Raw genomic sequence first — 14,001 nt, forward strand, 5'->3', positions numbered from 1 at the left:
ACCACAATGGGATATCACTTCACACCCACTAGGAGAGCTATAATTAAAGACAGATAATATAACTGTAGGGAAGTGGAGGAAATTGGAACTCTAATACATTCCTGCTGGTAAAAATGTAAAATGGTGCAGCCATTTCAGAAAACAGTCTGACAGCCCCTCAAAAGGTTAAACAAATAGTTACCATATACCTAAGTAATTCTTCTCCCATGTATGTACTGAAATGAAATTAAATCACACAAAAATTCGTACATGAACATTTATAGTGGCATAATTCATAACAGCTAAAAGCAGAAACAACACAAATATTCATTAACTGATGAATGGATAAACAAAAAATGGTATAAGAACACAATGGAATCTATTCAGCCATAAAAGAGAGGAAATACTAATTCCTGCTATAGTGTGATGATCTTGAAAGCCTTATTTCTGCCAAGTAAAAGTCACATTTCCATATATGTGAAATGTCCAGAATATGCAAATCTATAGCGACAGAGAGCTGATTAATGTTGACCTAGGGCTTTGGAGAGGCTGGGGGGAAATGAGGAGTGACTGCCAATGAGTACAGAGTTTCTTTCGCAGGTGATGAAAATGTTCCAAAATTGATGATGGTGATGCTTTTTATACAATTCTGTGAATATTATATGCTTCAGTGGTGAATTGGATGATATGTAAATTGTATCTTAATAAAAGTGTTATAATAAATTTACAAGTTTTTTCTTCCATAGAGGCAGTGGAAAGTTCTTGAGAATTATGTATGAAAACAAATATTTATTTAACAATTAAGTGTTTACTCCAGTCAGAATGGCTGCGATCCAAAAGTCTACAAGCAATAAATGCTGGAGAGGGTGTGGAGAAAAGGGAACCCTCTTACACTGTTGGTGGGAATGCAAACTAGTACAGCCACTATGGAGAACAGTGTGGAGATTCCTTTAAAAACTGGAAATAGAACTGCCTTATGACCCAGCAATCCCACTGCTGGGCATACACACTGAGGAAACCAGAACTGAAAGAGACACGTGTACCCCAATGTTCATCGCAGCACTGTTTATAATAGCCAGGACATGGAAGCAACCGAGATGTCCATCAGCAGATGAATGGATAAGAAAGCTGTTGGTACATATACACAATGGATGATTACTCAGCCATTAAAAAGAATACATTTGAATCAGTTCTAATGAGGTGGATGAAACTGGAGCCGATTATACAGAGTGAAGTAAGCCAGAAAGAAAAACACCAATACAGTATACTAACACATATATATGGAATTTAAAAGATGGTAATGATAACCCTGTATGCAAGACAGCAAAAGCGACACAGATGTATAGAACAGTCTTTTGGACTCTGTGGGAGAGGGAGAGGGTGGGATGATTTGGGAGAATGGCATTGAAGCATGTATAATATCATATATGAAACGAATCGCCAGTCCAGGTTCGATGCAGGATACAGGATGCTTGGGGCTGGTGCACTGGGACGACCCAGAAGCATGGTATGGGGAGGGAGCGGGGAGAGGGGTTCAGGATGGGGAACACACGTATACCTGTGGTGGATTCATGCTGATGTATGGCAAAGCCAATACAATATTGTAAAGTAATCAACCTCCAATTAAAATAAATAAATTTATATTTAAAAAATAAAAAAAGAAAAAGATTTTGCATACGCTATTAATCCATGTTCTTACTGATACATGTTTACTGTTACGTAGTATCTCACTGTATAAACAAAGTACAACTTATTTATTCATTAAAAAAAAAAAACAAGTGTTTAGTCTATCTTGACCACCTTTAACAAGACCTATTGCCTGCTTGAGCTAAAATGATAACAAGGACATAAAGTTTAAAAAATAAACATTCCTAAGGGTAGTGGGGACAAGATGGTAGAGTAAAAGGATGTGAGCTCACCTCTCATGAAAACACCAAAATCACAACTAACTGCTGAAGAAACACTGACAAAGAAAACCAAAAAACCCACTGGAATCTACCAAAAAGCATATGCTATGTCCAAAGACAAAGAGGAGGCCACAATGAGATGATAGGTGGGGTGCATTTGTAGTAAAATCACCTCCTGGGTGGGTGACACACAGACAGGAAAATAATTATATCACAGAGGTTCTCCCATAGGAGTGAAAGTTCTGAGCCCCACGTCAGGTTCCCCAGCTTGAGGGTCTGGCATTGAGGAGAGAAGGCCCTGGAGCATCTGGCTTTGAAGGCCAGTGGGGTTTGATCCTAGGAATTTCATAGGATTTGGGGAACAGACATCTCACTCTTAGAAAGTGCGCACAAGGTCCTGTGCATACCAGGAATCAGGGGGAAAATCAGTGACCTCGTAGAAGCCTGGGCCAGACCTCCTGCTGGTACTGGAGGGTCTTCTGTGGAGGCGGGGGTGGCTGTGGCTCACTCTGGGGACAGAGACACTGTTGGCAGTAGTTCTAGGAAGTGCTCATTGGCATGGGTCCTCCTGGAGGCTGCCATTTTCTCGCCAAGACCTGGCCCCACCCAACAGCCTATATGCTCCAGTGTGGGATGCCTTTGGCCAAACAGCCAACAAGGCAGGAACACAGTCCCATCAGTCAGTATCCCTGACCCCACAGCTGTCCACTAAACACACCTCTTGACATGACCCTGCCCACCAGAGGGATAGGACCCAGCTCCATCCACCAGTGTGAAGGACCAGTCCCTCCCACAAGGAAGCCTGGAAAACTCTCATAGACCAGACTCATCCACCAAGGATCAGACAGCAGAAGAAAAAGAATTACAATTGCAGTCCACAGAACAGAAACTGCAATTTCAGAAAGCTAGATAAAGGGAGATGGCAGAGGAATCTGTTCTAGAAGGAACAAGATAAAACCCCAGAAAAACAATTAATTGAAGTGGAGATATGCGCTTGACCTGAAAAAGAATTCAGAGAAATGATAGTGAGGATGAGCCAAGATTTCAGAAGAAGAATGGAGGCACAGATCAAAATGTTTAACTAGAGCTAGAAGCTAGAGCTAGAGCTAGAAGATCCATAGCACAAACAAACAGAGATAAGCAATGCAATAAGTGAAATGCAAAAATGCACTGCTGCTGCTAAGTCACCTCAGTTGTGTCTGACTCTGTGCGACCCAGAGACGGCAGCCCACCGGGCTCCTCTGTCCCTGGGATTCTCCAGGCAAGAACACTGGGGTGGGTTACCATTTCCTTTTCAATGCATAAAAATGCACTAGAAGGAATCAATGGCAGAATAAATGAGGCAGAAGAATGAATAAGTGAGCTGAAAGACAGAATGGTGGAAATCACTGCAGTGGAACAGAATAAAGAATGAAAAGAAATGATAGCCGAAGAGACCTCTGTTGGTTATTAAATGGTCCACATTTGCATTACAGAAGTCTCAGAAGGAGAGGAGAGAGAGAAAGGACCTCGGGGGATATTTGAAAAGGCAATAGCTGAAAACTTCCCTAACATGGGAAAGAAAACAGTTACCCAAGTCCAGGAAGCAAAGAGAATCCCAGGCAGGATAAACTCAAGGAAGAACGTTCTGGGACACATAATAATCAAACTGACAAAAATTAAAGACACAGAGAAAATATTTTAACAAGGGAGTATCAATAAATAACATACAAGGGAACTCCCATAAGGTTATCAGGTGATTTTTTAGCAGAAATTTGGCAGGCAGAAGTGAGGGGCACAATACATTTAGAGTGTTGAAAGAGAAGAACCTACAACCAAGAACACGCTACCTAGCAAGTCTCTCATTCAGATTTGATGTAGAAATCAAAAGCTTTATAGACAAGCAAAAGCTAAGAAAACTCAACACCAGCAGACCAGCTTTGCAACAAATGCTAAAGTAACTTCTCTAGGCAGAAAGGAAAAGGCCACAAACAGAAACATGAAAATTATGAATGAAAAAGTCCACCAATAAAGGCAAACATACAATAAAGGTAGGGCTTCATCTACACAAATATGACATGAAATCAGCAATCATGAGAAGAGGAGAGTACAAATGCAGGATATTGCAAATGTATTTGAAATGAAAAGAACAGCAACTTCCAACAATCTTGTTGACATACAGACTGCTGTATCAAAACCTCATGGTAACCAAAAATGAAAAATATTCAACAGATACCCATATACACACAAAGAAAAAGGGGTCCAAACACAACAGTAAAGTTAGTCATCAAATCACAAGAGAAGAAAACAAAAGAAGACTAGGAGCAAAAAGACCAGCAAAAACAAATCCAAAACAATGAACAAAATGGCAATAAGAACGTACATATCAATAATTACTTTAACATAAACAAATTAAATGATTCAACCAAAAGACATAGACTGATTGAATGGATACAAAAATAAGACATGTATGTATGTTGTCTGTAAGAGATCTGCTTCAGATCTAGTGACACATACAGACTGAAAGTGAGGGGATCGGAAAAACTTGTTCCATGCAAATAGAAGTCGAAAGAAAACTGGAGTGAAAATACTCATAGCATACAAAATAAACTTTAAAATAAAGATTGTTACAAGAGACAAAGAAGGACACTACGTAATGATCAAGGGGTCAATCTAAGAATCAGTTCAGTTCAGTCGCTCAGTTGTGTCCGACTCTTTGCCACCCCATGAATCCCAGCACGCCAGGCCTCCCTGTCCATCACCAACTCTTGGAGTTCACTCAGACTCACGTCCATCGAGTCCATGATGCCACCCAGCCATCTCATCCTCGGTCGTCCCCTTCTCCTCCTGCATCCAATCCCTCCCACCATCAGAGTCTTTTCCAATGAGTCAACTCTTCGCATGAGGTGGCCAAAGTACTGGAGTTTCAGCTTTAGCATCATTCCTTCCAAAGAAATCCCGGGGCTGATCTCCTTCAGAATGGACTGGTTGGATCTCCTTGCAGTCCAAGGGACTCTCAAGAGTCTTCTCCAACACCACAGTTCAAAACCATCAATTCTTCAGCACTCAGCCTTCTTCACAGTCCAACTCTCACATCCATACATGACTACTGGAAAAACGATAGCCTTGACTAGACGGACCTTAGTCGGCAAAGTAATGTCTCTGCTTTTGAATATGCTATCTAGGTTGGTCATAACTTTTCTTCCAAGGAGTAAGCGTCTTTTAATTTCATGGCTGCAGTCACCATCTGCAGTGATTTTGGAGCCCCCCAAAATAAAGTCTGACACTGCCTCCACTGTTTCCCCGTCTATTTCCCATGAAGTGATGGGACCGGATGCCATGATCTTCATTTTCTGAATGTTGAGCTTTAAGCCAACTTTTTCACTCTCCTCTTTCACTTTCATCAAGAGGCTTTTGAGTTCCTCTTCATTTTCTGCCATAAGGGTGGTGTCATCTGCATATCTGAGGTGATTGATATTTCTCCCAGCAATCTTGATTCCAGCTTGTGTTTCTTCCAGTCCAGCGTTTCTCATGATGTACTCTGCATAGAAGTTAAATAAGCAGGGTGACAATATACAGCCTTGACGTACTCCATTTCCTATTTGGAACCAGTTTGTTGTTCCATGTCCAGTTCTAACTGTTACTTCCTGAACTGCATACAGATTTCTCAAGAGGCAGGTCACGTGGTCTGGTATTCCCATCTCTTTCAGAATTTTCCACAGTTTATTGTGATCCCCACAGTCAAAGGGTTTGGCATAGTCAACAAAGCAGAAATAGACGTTTTTCTGGAACTCTCTTGTTTTTTCGATGATTCAGCGGATGTTGGCAATTTGATCTGTGGTTCCTCTGCCTTTTCTAAAACCAGCTTGAACATCAGGAAGTTCACGGTTCACATATTTTTGAAGCCTGGCTTGGAGAATTTTGAGCATTACTTTACTAGCATGTGAGATGAGTGCTATTGTGCGGTAGTTTGAGCATTCTTTGCCATTGCCTTTCTTTGGGATTGGAATGAAAACTGACCTTTTCCAGTCCTGTGGCCACTGCTGAGTTTTCCAAATTTGCTGGCATATTGAGTGCAGCACTTTCACAGCATCATCTTTCAGGATTTGAAACAGCTCAACTGGAATTCCATCACCTCCACTAGCTTTGTTCATAGTGATGCTTTCTAAGGCCCACTTGACTTCACATTCCAGGATGTCTGGCTCCAGATGAGTGATCACACCGTTGTCATTATCCGGGTCATGAAGATTTTTTTGTACAGTTCTTCTGTGTATTCTTGCCACCTCTTCTTAATATCTTCTGTTTCTGTTAGGTCCATACCATTTATGTCCTTTATCGAGCCCATCTTTGCATGAAATGTTCCCTTGGTATCTCTAATTTTCTTGAGCATGGGTGGCTGCGACCAGCACACTAAGTGCAGCCGAGAGGAGCTACCCAACGTCCGAGGTCAGGGGCAGAAGCTGGGAGGACCCCATGCCCGAAGAGTGGTGGCCAAGAGGAGTTATACCACATCCGTGGTGGGGGCGGCAGCCAGGAGGAGCCACCCCGCGTCCAAGGCCAGGCGCAGTGGCCAGGAGGAGCAAGCCCATGCCTGAGGCAGGGCGGCCGGGTGGAGCAACCCCACGTCCAGGGAGCGGTGGCTGCGCGGGTGCTGGAGGGCCTAGAGGAACTATCCCACGTTGAAGGTCAGGAAGGGCGGCGGTGAGGAGATACCCTTCATCCAAGGTAAGGAGCAGGGGCTGTGCTCTGCTGGAGCAGCCGTGAAGAGATATCCCACACCCAAGGTAAGAGAAACCCAAGTAAGATGGTAGGTGTTGCAAGAGGGCATTAGAGGGCAGGCACACTGAAACCATACTCACAGAAAACTAGTCAATCTAATCACACTAGGATCATAGCCTTGTCTAACTCAGTGAAACTAAGCCATGCCCATGGGGCAACCCAAGATGGGCGGGTCATGGTGGAGAGGTCTGACAGAATGTGGTCCACTGGAGAAGGGAATGGCAAACCACTTCAGTATTTTTGCCTTGAGAACCCCATGAACAGTATGAAAAGGCAAAATGATAGGATACCGAAAGAGGAACTCCCCAGGTCAGTAGGTGCCCAATATGCTACTGGAGATCAGTGGGGAAATAACTCCAGAAAGAATGAAAGGATGGAGCCAAAGCAAAAAAAATACCCAGTTGTGGCTGTGACTGGTGATAGAAGCAAGGTCTGATGCTGTAAAGAGCAATGTTGCATAGGAACCTGGAATGTCAGGTCCATGAATCAAGGCAAATTGGAAGTGGTCAAACAAGAGATGGCAAGAGTGAACGTCAGCATTCTAGGAATCAGCGAACTAAAATGGACTGGAATGGGTGAATTTAACTCAGATGACAATTATATCTACTACTGCGGGCAGGAATCCCTTAGAAGAAATGGAGTAGCCATCATTGTCAGCAAAAGAGTCTGAAATGCAGTACTTGGATGCAATCTCAAAAAACGACAGAATGATCTCTGTTCGTTTCCAAGGCAAACCATTCAATATCACCGTAATCCAAGTCTATGCCCCAACCAGTAATGCTGAAGAAGCTGAAGTTGAACGGTTCTATGAAGACCTACAAGACCTTTTAGAACTAACACCCCCAAAAGATGTCCTTTTCATTATAGGGGACTGGAATGCAAAAGTAGGAAGTCAAGAAACACCTGGAGTAACAGGCAAATTTGGCCTTAGAATGCGGAATGAAGCAGGGCAAAGACTAATAGAGTTTTGCCAAGAAAATGCACTGGTCATAACAAACACCCTCTTCCAACAACACAACAGAAGACTCTACATATGGACATCACCAGATGGTCAACACTGAAATCAGATTGATTATATTCTTTGCAGCCAATGATGGAGAAGCTCTATACAGTCAACAAAAACAAGACCAGGAGCTGACTGTGGCTCAGATCATGAACTCCTTATTGCCAAATTCAGACTCAAATTGAAGAAAGTAGGGAAAACTGCTAGACCATTCATGTATGACCTAAATCAAATCCCTTATGATTATACAGTGGAAGTGAGAAATAGATTTAAGGGCCTAGATCTGATAGATAGAGTGCCTGATGAACTATGGAATGAAGTTTGTGACATTGTACAGGAGACAGACCATCCCCATGGAAAAGAAATACAAAAAAGCAAAATGGCTGTCTGAAGAGGCCTTACAAATAGCTGTGAAAAGAAGAGAGGCGTAAAGCAAAGGAGAAAAGGAAAGATATAAGCATCTGAATGCAGAGTTCCAAAGAATAGCAAGAAGAGATAAGAAAGCCTTCTTCAGCGATCAATGCAAAGAAATAGAGGAAAACAACAGAATGGGAAAGACTAGAGATCTCTTCAATCTAAGAATAAGATATAGAAATTGTAAATATATATGCACCCAACATAGGCAAATAGTAACAGTCATAAAAGGAGAAACTGACAGTAATATAATAATAGTGGGGGAATTTAACACCCCACTTTCCTCAGTGGACAGGTCAAACAGACAGAAAATCAGTTAGGAAACACAAGCCTTACATGACACATTGAGATCAATGGACTTAACTGATATTTATACAGAATCCCATCCCAAAGCAGCAGAATAAACATTTTGTTTTCAAATGCAGATGAAATCTTCTCCAGGATTGATCACATACTGGGCCACAAAATGAGCCTTGGCCACTTTAAGAACATTGAAATCATATCAAGCATCCTTTCCAACTACAATGCTATGAGACTAGAAATCAACTATAAGAAAAAACTGTAAAAAACACAAACACATAGAAGCTAAACAATATGCTACTAAAAGATCAATGGGTCACTGAAGAAATAAAAAATAAAAAACCAAACAAAACTAGAGAGAAAAGAAAACAAAAGCATGACGATACGAAACGTATGAGATGCAGCAAAGGCAGTTCTAAGAAGGAAGTTTATAGCAATGCAAACTTACATCAAGAAATAAGAAAAATCTCAAATAAACAATCTAAACTTACAGCTAAAGCGGCTGGAGAAAGGTCAAAACCCAAAGTTAGTAGAAGGAAAGTAATAAAGGTTAGACAGAAATAAATGAAATAGAGATGAAAAAGTTGAAAAGATAAATAAAAATAAAAGCTGGTTGTTTGAAAAGATGGGGCTTCCCAGGTGGCTCTGGACTAAAGAATCCGCCTGCTAATGCAAGAGATGAAAGAGACACAGGTTTGATCCCTGGGTCAAGAAGATTCGCCAGAGGAGGAAATGGCAGCCCACTTTGGTATTCTTGCCTGGAGAATCCCATGGACAGAGGAGCCTGGTGGGCTACAGTCCACAGGGTCACAAAGAGTCAGACATGACTGAGTGAGCACACACACACACTCTTTGTAAAGATAAGCAGACTAGGTAAAACTTTAGCTAAACTCATCAAGAAAAATAGAATTAATAGAATTAAAAATGAAAAAGGAGAAGTTATAATGGAGACCGCAGAAATACAAAGGATTACTACAAGCAATTATATGCCAATAAAATGGACAACCTAGAAGACATGGACAAATTCTTAGAAGGTACAAGACTGAACCAGAAAGATATAGAAAATATAAACAGGCCTATCACAAATACTGAAACTTAAATGATGATAAAGAAACTTCTGACAAACAAAAGTCCAGGACCAGATGGCTTCACAGGTGAATCCTATCAAACATTTACAGGAGAGTTAATACTTATTCTTCTGAAATGCTTTCAAAAAATCGCAGAGAAAGGAACACTCCCAAACTCATGCTATGAGGCCACCATCACCCAGATATCAAAACTAGAAAAAAGATATCACAAAAAAAGAAATTTACAGGCCAATATTACTGATGAACATAGATGCAAAAATTATCAACAAGATACTAGCAAACTGAGTCCAACAATATATTAAGAGAGTTGCACACCATTATCAAGTGGGATTTATCCCAAGGTTGCAAGGATACTTCAGTATCTGCAAATCAATCAATGTGATATACCACATTAACAAACTGAAGAATAAAAACCATATAATGATTTCAATAGATGGAGAAAAAACTTTTAACAAAATCCAATATCCATTTATGACACAAATTCTCCAGAAAGAGGGTGTAGAGGGAGACTATTTCAACATAATAAAGGCCATATATACAAAGCTACAGCTAACATCATACTCAGCTGTGAAACACTAAATACATTTCCTTTAGATCAGGAATAAGAGAATTAAAAATGAAAAAGATGTCCACTCTTACCACTTTTATTCAACATGGTTTTGGAAGGCCTAGCCATGGCAATCAGAGAAATAAAAGGAATCCAAGTTGAAAAAGTAGTAAAACTGTCACTGTTTGCAGATGACACAATACTACACACAGAAAATCCTAAAGATGCTACTAGAAAACTACTAGAACTTGTTAATGAATTTGGTGAGGTTGCAGGATACAAACTTAGTACACAGAAATCTCTTGCATTTCTACACATTAACAATGAAAGATCAGAAAGAGAAACTGAAGTAACTAATTCTATTTACCCCTGCATCAAAATGAATAAAACACCTAGGAATAAACCTACCTGAGGAAGCAGAAGACCTATACTCTGAAAACTATAAGATGCTGATGAAAAAAACTGAAGACGACACAGATGGATGGAAAGATATACCATGTCGTTGGACTGGAAGAATCAGTACTGTTAAAATGACTATATCACCCAAAGCACTCTACAGATTCATTGCAATCCCTATCAAATTACTACAGGCATTTTTTTTTTTTTTTTACAGAATTAGAACAAAAAATTTTACAATTTGTATGGAAACAGAAAAAACCCCAAATAGCCAAAGTAATCTTGAGAAACAAAAACAGAGCTGGAGGAATCAGGCTCCCTGGCTTCAGAGTGTACTACAAAGCTACAGTCATCAGAACGTATGGTACTGGCACAAAAAGAGAAATATAGGTCAACGGAACAGGAAAGAAAACCCAGAAATAAACCTACACACCTATGATCAATTAATCTATGATAAGACAAGAATACATGATAGAGAAAAGACAGTCTTTTCAATCAATGGTGCTGGGAAAACTGGACAGCTACCTGTAAAAGAATGAACTCATATCATTCTTTAATACCACAGACAAAAGTAAACTCAAAGTGGATTAAAAACCTATACGTAAGACTGAATACTATAAAACTCTTAAAAAAACATAGGTGGAACACTCTGATATAAATTTCATCAATATCTTTTTCAATGCATCTCCTAGAGTAATGGCAATAAAAATAAACAAATGGGATCTAGTTAAACCCCAAAACTTTTGCACAGCAAAGGAAATCATAAATGAGATGGAAAGACAACCCACAGAATGGGAGAAAATATTTGCAAACTATGTGACTGACAGGGGATTAATCTCCAAAATTTGGTTAACAACTGATGGCTCAATATAGAAACAAACAAACAACCCAATCAAAAAATGGGCAGAAGGCCTAACTAGACATTTATTCAGTGAAGATGTACATATGGCCAAGAGTCACATGAAAAAGTGCTCAACATTGCTAATTATTGAAAAGTAAAAAGTGTTAGTTTCTCAGTCATGTCTGATTCTTTGCTGCCCCACGCATTGTAGCCCACCAGGCTCATCTGTCCATGGAATTCTCCAGGCAAGAATACTAGAGTGGGGTAGTCATTCCCTTCTCCAGGGGATCATTAGAGAAATGCAAATCAAAACTACAATGAAGTATTACCTCACACCAGTCAGAATGGCCTTCATCAAACAATCTACAAACAATATATGCTGGAGAGGATGTGAAGAAAAAGGAACCCTCCCACACTGTTGGTGGGAATGTAAATTGGTATGGCCACTATGGAGAACAGTACAGAGGTTCCTTAAACAACTAAAAATAGAACTACCATATGATTCGGCAATCCCACTCCGGGGTGTATATCTGCGGAAAACCATGGTTCAAAGGGATACATTCACCCCAATGTTCACTGTAGCTCTATTTGCAATAGGCAAGATATGATGAAATCAACCTAAATGTCCATCAACAGATCAATGGATAAAGAAAATGTGATAGATACATGCACAGGAATATTACTCAGCTATAAAAAGAATGAAATAAGTCATTTGCAGCAACACTGATGGGCCTGGAGATTATCATATTAAGTGAAGTAAGTCAGTGAAGGACAAATACCACTTATATGCAGAATCTAAATGATACAAATCAACTTATTCACAAAACTAGAATAGACTCACAGACTTAGAAAAGAAATTTATGATTACCAAAGGGGAAGCATGGGGGAGACAGATAAATCAGGAGTCTGGGATTGACGTGTATACACTACTATATTGGAGCGGGTTGCCATTCCCTTCTCTAGGGGATCCTCCCAACCTAGGGATCAAACCTGGATCTCCTGCATTGGCAGGCAGATTCTTTACCCCTCAGTTACCTGGGAAGCCCTATATACATACAACGGGCTTCCCATATAGACAGCAGATAATGAATGAGGACCTGCTATACAGCACAGGGAAGTCTACTCAATATCGTATAATAACATAAATGGGAAAAGAATTTGCAAATGAATAGATGTATGCATATGTATAATGGAATCATCGTGCTGTACACCTGAAACTAACCCAACATTGTAAGCCAACTATATTCCAATATAAAATAAAAACTTAAAAAAAAATGTTCCTGGAGAAAAGACTGGGAAAACATTCTGTTTGAACTAAGTCTGATAATGTGCCCAATGACATTCACAGTAGCTTAGCTGAGAGTATTCAGTTCAGCTCAGTTCAGTTCAGTCGCTCAGTCGTGTCCGACTCTTTGCAACCCCATGAATCGAAGCACGCCAGGCCTCCCTGTCCATCACCAACACTCGGAGTTCACTCAGACTCACGTCCATCAAGTCAGTGATGCCATCCAGCCATCTCATCCTCAGTCGTCCCCTTCTCCTCCTGCCCCCAATCCCTCCCACCATCAGAGTCTTTTCCAATGAGTCAACTCTTCGCATGAGGTGGCCAAAGTACTGGAGTTTCAGCTTTAGCATCATTCCTTCCAAAGAAATCCCAGGGCTGATCTCCTTCAGAATGGACTGGTTGGATCTCCTTGCAGTCCAAGGGACTCTCAAGAGTCTTCTCCAACACCACAGTTCAAAAGCATCAATTCTTTGGTGCTCAGCCTTCTTCACAGTCCAACTCTCACATCCATCCATGACCACAGGAAAAACCATAGCCTTGACTAGACGGACCTTAGTTGGCAAAGTAATGTCTCCGCTTTTGAATATAGCAGTATCTTACTTTACTCTTTCTGGAACTTTTAATATGTGTGATCGCCCAAGGAAGGCAGGTTGGGGATTATCATCTCCATTTTATCAGTGAGAAAACAGGTTCAAGGACAGGAAATGCCTTGTTCCAGGTCACAGAAAGAAATGGAACATGGGCCGAGGTCTTTGGACTCCATGTCCAATGCTTTGGTTACACCAGTGTGGTTTCCTTCAGTTGTCATGACTGTGCCCCCGCAGATCTCCATGTCACTTGCTGGTGTTCAATAGCTCAAAGCCTCCTTTGTTTAATTTCCTTGGCCAGAGTCCCTAGTCCAGGCTGGTTACTTTTATCGGTCTCCAGTCAGTCATGCCTGACTTAACAAACATTTTCATTCTGTCCTCAAGTTCCATCCTTGCTCAAGAGACTCCAAGGGTAACCGTGAAAGTTTGGGTGTGAATTCTGGCTAAAAGATTTATGAGCTGGGTATTTGTGAATACAACTTTTAATTTATTAGATTTTGGGTATTTGATCTGTAAAATGGGAATAAGATGATCAACCCTGTAAGAACTATGAGATTTAACTGAGATTTTACTTAAAGTGCTTTATGGCCATGTCTGTCTCACCTGATCCTACTCCTTGACCTTGCATCGGAACTGAAGTATTTTGCTTAGCTTGCAAGGCCTTTGGAAACCTCTTCCCTTTCCAAAAGCCACACAGAGCACACAAGGGCCAGCATCACACTATTTGGTGCTGGCCTACTTTCCAGTGAATTTTCTAGTCTTAGTCGTCTCTCACCTTGAAAATCCCTGTCAAAGTGTGGTACTGAATCATGGAATAAGGGTCAGAAAAAGCTGTGGCTCTATCCTAATAATTCAGATCTTCTGAATCACACCGCTTGGGTGGTACTGGTAGAAAA

Source organism: Oryx dammah, unplaced genomic scaffold, assembly GCF_014754425.2.
Source record: "Oryx dammah isolate SB20612 unplaced genomic scaffold, SCBI_Odam_1.1 HiC_scaffold_22, whole genome shotgun sequence".
Classification (NCBI taxonomy): Eukaryota; Metazoa; Chordata; class Mammalia; order Artiodactyla; family Bovidae; genus Oryx; species Oryx dammah.